General features: G+C 41.1%; 1 long non-coding RNA gene across 1 annotated transcript; it reads right to left on the bottom strand.

The window, feature by feature from the left end:
• Positions 1–601: 601 nt before the first annotated feature.
• On the bottom strand, positions 602–1181 carry LOC147014354 (uncharacterized). The gene is made up of 3 exons (XR_015050747.1): positions 1066–1181; positions 842–984; positions 602–733 (listed from the first exon to the last, which is right to left on the bottom strand). It is a non-coding gene; the product is annotated as an uncharacterized LOC147014354 (long non-coding RNA).
• Between the last annotated feature and the right edge of the window lie 5750 nt (positions 1182–6931).

The following is a 6931-nucleotide window of genomic DNA, read 5'->3' as shown; positions in this document are numbered from 1 at the left end:
TCCTTGCTTTTTGTACAGAGTATTGATGTAAATTATTGGTCAACAAGAAGAATAAAAGGGGGAATAAGTATGCCGATGAAACCCAAGATAAGAAAAGGAGGGAAAATATAATGGTCTGAAAAAAATAGGAAATTGAAGAAATAAACACAAGGGAATAAATAGTAAAACAACAAAGGGAATGAGACAGAGAGAGACAGAGGGAGAGAGAGAGAGAGAGAGAGAGAGAGAGAGAGAGAGAGAGAGAGAGAGAGAGAGAGAGAGAGAGAGAGAGAGAGAGAGAGAGAGAGAGAGAGAGAGAGAGAGAGAGAGAGAGAGAGACAGAGAGAGAGACAGAGACAGAGACAGAGACAGAGACAGAGAGAGAGAGAGAGACAGAGAGAGAGAGACAGAGAGAGAGAGACAGAGAGACAGAGAGACAGAGAGACAGAGAGACAGAGAGACAGAGACAGAGACAGAGACAGAGAGAGAGACAGAGAGAGAGAGAGAGAGAGAAAGAGAGAGAGAGAGAGAGAGAGAGAGAGAGAGAGAGAGAGAGAGAGAGAGAGAGAGAGAGAGAGATTTGTAACTTTTACTCCACACCAAAACCACCATGGTTACAACAAGTACTTTCCTGCTTAAGGTATGTGGGTTGTTTTTTTTTAAAACAAAGATTTGGAAAACCCATTTGGCAGCAGTCTCCACACTTCCATTGTGATCCAGGATAAGTTGGGAGTCGACAGTGTTGGGCATGGATCTGGGATCGAGGAACAAGAAAGCCGAGAAGTGAGGAGGTGTGATGCTTGTAGTTTTAGCTGGTGAGAATAAAAATAAATTTCTTGGTGTGAAGGCTTGCATGGCTTACATCTTCCGCGGCTTTGCAGGTGGCGAGCCACGGTTTCTTTGGGCCAAAAAGCCCCATTGTTGTGTGGGCCTAATCCAGCTGAGCCATGCTACTTGTGCTGGCTTTGCGTTCCACACCATTTCTGCCGTCTTCCAGCACGGGGCCTAAGGAAAACATCCGTAGGCCTGTAATTTAAAATGAATGGGGGAATTGGGGATGGGTACAATCTGTTGGGAATGACCCACCTTCGTGCACCTCGAGGCAGACACGAGAGTTTTGTGTTTTTGTTCCCAGAGAGTGTGGAGTTTGGGGGTTGGGTAGGAGATGTGGGAAGGGAAGGAGTGGGCGGTGTGGGGTGAGGCAGGAGCAGGATGGAGAAGGAGAAGGAGTGGTTCGAGGTGGGGGAGGAGGGCGTGGAAGAAAAGGGATGTGGAGATTGTCAAAGTGCACTGGTTTACTTGTCTGCCATTACCGTTGTTGTGATTTTCATATCCTCCCCTCCTAAAACGAGCACTTGGCTGTATGCCAACTTTATTACAGAATTCATACTCGTGAAAGTCGCAGGTTCAAATCCCATTGCTGTCAAACCTCCATGCTCATTGCGTGGATGAAAAAAAGTGGAAGAAAAAAACCACCTAATTTCACAGCTGGAACCACTTCATGTTTGGGAATTAAATGCTGGTCGAATGGCTGGTTTTTGTAATCCAACCTTGCGGTTCACTGGCTGTCCTTGCCATGACCACAACCCCAAACCGAGGGCTTGATCGGTCACACAAAAACACCTCGACACCATGCCGCGTGGGCCAACCTAAATATTATCCTCACGGCGGGCGCGCAGGTGCGAGCTGGATGCAATGGAAACACCGGCTTGTTTTTCTTTAATAATTTTCAGTCTGGTGCAAACCCGGGGGCTGGCCGATGGATTTTAAAAAAATGGATAAACCAAACGATGGTTTTATTCCTCAAGGGGATGAACCGGGGGTTGGGTGTGCTTAGCTGTGCAGGTGAAGGCCTGCATTTTCACTTACATTCCTCACTCCACCCCTATATCCATGCAAAGAAAGGGAGAAGTGACACAAAAAAAACAGATATGGCAAAGAATTGCATTTCATTTATTTCATACTATCTTACTTATTCTTTTACTAGACCAATTCTTTTGTATGGCACCTCAAAATAGAAACCTGTATGAATATATCAGCATGTGTTCAGTTTTCAGAGAATATGGGGTTGGGGAGGAACTGGTGGTGGGGGAGGCGAAATGAGAAAGACTGATGAGAAATGCTCAAAGAATAAAAAAAAATATTTTATAGGGCATGCCGACAATGTATAATGGATTTTAGAACAATTCTCAAGCACTTGGACATACTTGCACATTTAGAAGCGAGTGTTAGTGAAATTGTACATTGTGTGATTAACAGTGAAATGAGAAAATGTTTCATTTGCTTGGGATGTTGAAAAAAATCAGTTTGTGCTCGAAGTTGCCAGAAATTCCTTGCTGGGAACTTTCTTTTGAGCATTTGATGCTCCAATTTATGGTTGGTCAACAGATTCAGCTTCTGGACTTGTTGCTTCATCTTTTGTTTTGCTTTTTCTGTTTCATCTCTCTGTGCTTTCAGATCCATATTTTGGTCTGAGGACTGGGCCTGCTTAAATTATTTTCTGCAAAAATCATGTTCATTGCTCACCATCACAATCTCTGACGTAATTTTTGTCATGCATTCAGTTGGCCATGTCGCTATTCTTTTGTGCAATCTGCACTCCATCAGCAATCTTCACTCTGTTTCAGTATCCCACTAGGCTGGCAGGCTGGCTTAGGGCTGTAGACCGAGAGGTATGCACACTCACCTCCGCGTCGTCTAGCCTGGGTTCAAATTTTGGGCCAGCTACAAACTGTCATTCTGGTGTCTTGCAGGCAGGGTAAGGCAGCATTGCATATGCCATCCCTTGAATGGACTTTAAATATCCCACAGTGTCCTTCACAAAGAGTAGGCAAGTTATTACCGGCACCTTGAACAAATTACAAATTCCTGCCCTCACGTATAGGGGGCACTCCATCAGCAGCAGAGCGGCAATGATGCAACCAGCATCCACAGGCTGCATACAACATTAAATGAATGATTATCCCACTCCTGACACCAGTTTTTGCACATTTTGGAAACTTCTTTCAGCATTCTACCTGACTTTGAAAATAATGGAAACACAAACTCTCATCACATTCAGGGTAGAAGCTAATTGAATACATAGAGATGTTGCAATTAAATATTTGGCCTCTGTAGTAGATTCGGGTTCAGCACACTAATGACACACTATTATCAGCAGCCTCTCCATAGTTCTTCTAGCAGTCTACCAGGCTCTTCCAAACAGTTCTTCACTCTGTAATACTTCCCAAAATTCAATTGTAAAATTATTTTCCCAACGATGTTGTGGAAAATCTAAAAATAAAACTAAAACTTCACTTGAGTTAACTTAAGTTGATGCTTATCTTACAGGAATTCATGGGTTTTTAATTGTTTTATAAAAAACTGTATTCCAAATAAAAATTGATGGAAGAATAAGTTGCCAATATATAAAAGGCAACATACTGACATTGGAGCAATGTAGCAACAGGCGGACGCAACGAGCAAGGGACAAGTTGCAGCAGCAGCAGCAACTCAACATGTTGGGATGATTTTAAAAACACTATGGTACTCATTACTTGGTACAACGCAGATGTCGTAGCTTTTAGTGGAAACTTAAAATACATCACTTTGGAATTATTATTGAGAGATAATGAGAAAGAGAAGAGTTAAGAGATGTCTTCTGCTCTGAGATACTTGAGCATACTCCAGGTCTGGAATAATACGAAGACATTACAACCACAAAGCCTTCTGCCAGATGTACTGGCGTTTTCTGCCTTCCCTTTCCTTGAAGGGATGAATACAGATGAATTTGGACATCGGAGAGACTTTAAGATAACAGACTCTCATTGAAAAATCAGGCAGCAGGGGTACGTGAAATGGACAGGCTGGTGGATTGTGGTTCATTTCAGCCACAGCTGGTGTTCCTCTCTTTTTCTTTCTGTATTCAAGGCTTACCTCAAACCCAGTACAATGTATATTTGTTATAGTTAACATTTTTGATGCTTTAGTCCACTGAGATCGCTTCCACTTTTAAAGATCCTTTAAGACCCCCAAGACCCTAAAAAATCCTAAAGATCCTTAAGACCCAGAGGACCCAAAAGACCCTGAGAACCCAAAAGACCCAGATGACCCAAAAGACCCCGAGGACCCAAAAGTCCCTGAGGACCCAAAAGACCCTGAAGACCCAAAATAACCCAAGGACCCAAAAGACCCGCAAGTTTCTGAAGACCCAGAGGACCCAAAAGACCCTAAGGACCCAAAACACCCAAAAGTACCCAAGGACCCAAAAGACCCAGATGATCCAAAGTCCCCAGGGAGCTAAAATCCCTGAGGACCCAAAAATTCCTGCCAACCCAAAAGACCCAGAGGACCAAAAAGACTCCGAAGACCCAAAAGACCCTGAGTACCCAAAGATCCCAAAGACCCTGTAGACCCTTTGAGACCATTATAAAGGGATGAGGTGTGTGTGTGTGTGTGTGTGTGTGTGTGTGTGTGTGTGTGTGTGTGTGTGTGTGTGTGTGTGTGTGTGTGTGTGTGTGTGTGTGTGTGTGTGTGTGTGTGTGTGTGTGTGTGTGTGGCATGTTTTTACTGGAGTTCTTCTGGAGCATTCTGATGTGTAATTTGAGACACCAAAATGATCGTCATGATCTCCTGAGTTGATTAGGCTAATTAACTACAAAGAACCCAGAAGAATTCCCATTTTTTAATGGGGTATCCCATGTCGCAATCAGGGGTATAGGGCAGTTTAATAGATCCTTTCATGGCATGGCATTCTATTTACAAAATAAATAACAAAAATAATGATAACATTGTCACAAATCATATATTAATTAATACAAATAATATTAACAACAATAATAACCATCGTATTATTTGGCAAGAATAATAAGGAACATATAATCTCCGCTCTGGCCCAGCACATCTGGGATGGTGAAAGGCAAACCAATGTTCAAGCAGTACAGCAGGCGGGTATGCAACAAGGCCTTATAGACCAATGAAAATTTGGTCCAATGGACCAACAGGCCCACTTGTAATTCTAAAAGGTTCTAAAGGGTAATTCCAAAGGGTAATTCTAAAGGGTAATTCTAAAGGGTATTTCTAAAAGGTAATTCCAAAGGGTTCTGAAGGGTAACTCTAAATGGTTATAAAGGGTAATTCTAAAGGGCATTTCCAAAAGGTCCAAAAGGTAGAAACCAAAGTGTAATTCTAAATGGTTCTAAAAGGTAATTCTCATTAGTAATTCTAAAGGGTGGTTCAAAAGGGTAATTCCAAAGGATTCTAAAAGGTAATTCTAATTCGTAATTATAAAGGGTTCGAAATGGTAATTCTAACTAGTAATTCTAAAGGGTGGTTCTAAAGGGTCATTCTAAAGAGCAATTCTAATGGGTTCAAAAGGGTGATTCTAAATGATTCTAAAGGGTAGTTTTGAAAGGGTGATTCTAAGTGGTTCAAAAGGGGAATTCTAAAGGGTGATTCTAGTTGATTCTAAAGGGTGGTTCAAAATGGTTCTAAAGGGTAATTGTAATGGATTTCATTCATTTCTTGGCATTGCCTATTTCATATTAAAAATGCAAAACTGAACTGCTAACTTCATACACGGGTGCGATTTTTTTTCCTCTGTCTGTCCAACCTATTGTTTTTAAGGATGTCATAAAAGACACATACTCAAATAGAAGACCAAGAAGGAACCCAATGAAGAAAAGAGCAAATAAGGAGTCATCAGGAGGAACCTGGAAAGGATTTAGGTTTCAGCCACTACTCCACAACCCTCAAACCCATCCAGGTGCAGCCAAGTGAACCTTACAGGAAAAATTTCTGCAATAATTCACTTTTCCTTAGAGAGATAGATAATGAAAGAGAGGATTATAGAGTAAAAGAGATGAAAGAGAAGAAAAAGCGAGAATTAGAATGAATATAGAGAATTGTAAGAATAAAAAATAAATAAATTGGAAAGGAATGTGAAAGGAACAAAGAACAATGATGTCGGCAAGAATTCGGATAGATTTCAGTAGTTACTTCCAGACTCAAACGCAGCAATATGGACAAGCTACCAGAGGTCCGTCAGTCTGTCATACATACAACAGGTACAAATAACTTATGTAACGTGTTAAATTAGGTGGTGTAAAAGACGCTGCATCAACGGCAGTAAACCTCAAAGTCGCTGAAGGCATTATATTTTTGGATTGTCCATCCGTGCTAATTTTCTCAGTTTTCTCTGAAACCGCTTATCCGATTGACATGAAATTTTCACCAACGGTGCGACTACTCATGTAGAATGTTTTAATGATAAGGGTGACATCATGCGTCATGTGGTGTGGCACCCATGTTGGAAAAAGGAAAAATTTTGTTCCTCTGTATCTCTGAAACCACTCCATGGAAAAAATTGAAAGTTGGCACATGGCAAGTACTCTGCATGGGAAATAAGTGTGATTTTTTTGGTGATGTCATTGGTGGCTTTGTTATGATGTCATAATTACTGATAAATATTAATCTGATCAGTGTGAATATTTTTGAAAGTCATCTCAGGCTAAATTGTATGAGGGGAAAAAATTTAATGAGGTCATCGGTCACGTGGTCTGGCAGGCATTTTTTTTAACATGCAAACCTTCAAAAATCTTCTCCAAAACAGCTGAACAGATCAAGGCAAAACTTTACAGGTATCATCGCTTATCCATGAGGAACAAAAACTTCTCCACATATGATTTTTTGAAGCATAAACCTTTAAAACCCTTCTTCCCCAGAAGAGCTTGACAGATTGAGGGGAACTTCACACACATGTTCCCCAAGCCTTGGGGACTACAGTGTGTTCACGAATAATTAATGTCACATGCTCTGGCAGCTATATTATAAGCACCCATGTGATTAATAATTAAATAATTAATAAGAAGCCATATTGGATTGAACGTGATTTCTTTGAAGAAAAAAAAATCCCTTTGAACCGCTTCATTAATCAATGTGAAACTTCAAAATTATGAACTACGAGCCATGGGGA

Source organism: Eptatretus burgeri, chromosome 13 (assembly GCF_056783735.1).
Source record: "Eptatretus burgeri isolate ZD-2024b chromosome 13, Ebu_testis_v1, whole genome shotgun sequence".
Taxonomy (NCBI): Eukaryota; Metazoa; Chordata; class Myxini; order Myxiniformes; family Myxinidae; genus Eptatretus; species Eptatretus burgeri.
The sequence above is the reverse complement of the archived record's forward strand: the minus strand, read 5'-3'. Positions and strand labels throughout refer to the sequence as shown.